Below are 1,060 nucleotides of genomic sequence, written 5' to 3' on the forward strand. Positions count from 1 at the left end.
AAATATAGAATAGCAATTTATTTGTTTCTATCTGGATAAAAAAAAATGCTCTCACTTCTAAGAGGCCTGAATGCTACTGTGAATGAGAGAAGTTGGAAATAAAGGTAGGTGGGAAAACCTAGAGAGGGTTAGGAATAAATTTATTTTTCTCAGGGGGCTACTTTGAAGGAGGTCATTAACATTTTGTCCCCATTTCATGTACCCATATATATGCATATATATGTATATACACATGCAAACACACACATACACTTGTACATGAAAGGCTTATGGAGATTAGAACAGTTTTCTAAACAGCCTCCTTCTTTTCTGAGCCACTTAGTAATCTTACTTCTTGCAGCAGACTTTCTAATTTCAATTTGGAACTTCATTTTTACGTTTGATTTTCATATATTTAGGTTTTTCCCTGGGGGAATTTTCTGCTCCACAAGATGAGATTATAGGGGGGTGCAACTTTAACAACTGATTTCCTCTTTCTTTGGATGGTGTGGGGCCTGCCAACAGGCACCCCTGGGAATGAGGATATCCTCTTAAGTTGGCTTTGATGGTTGTGTGGTAGCGGCCCCTTTGTACTAGTCTCCTGGATAAAGGACAGAGGATTTCTTAGGCATCTGCAAGTTACTGGACAGTCCTGGAACCTAATCTCCATAGAGAGAACGTGGGGAGTGGGGAGAATTCTTGGGTAGTAACAACCTCATATGGAAGAGAGGACCGTGCATGTAGCTCTGCAGTCAGGAATGTAGCAATGGGGTTAACTATGAATTGAAGAGGGAGAAAAAGACCTGAATTTTGGCCTACGCTCCTCCTGTGCGTGTGTGTGTGTGTGTAAATATACATACATATATATTGCATGTATGTATATATGCATACCACCACACCCAGAGATACATGTAATATACACATATGTGTCTATGCATATGTATGTATATATGCATGTCTCTCTGTGTATATATGTATACCACACACAGAGATGCATGTAATATACATATGTCTATGCATATGTACGTATATATGTATGTCTCACTGTGTGTATATAGGCATACCACCACACACAGAGATA

The sequence above is a fragment of the Notamacropus eugenii genome, chromosome 5 (assembly GCF_028372415.1).
Source record: "Notamacropus eugenii isolate mMacEug1 chromosome 5, mMacEug1.pri_v2, whole genome shotgun sequence".
Lineage (NCBI taxonomy): Eukaryota > Metazoa > Chordata > Mammalia > Diprotodontia > Macropodidae > Notamacropus > Notamacropus eugenii.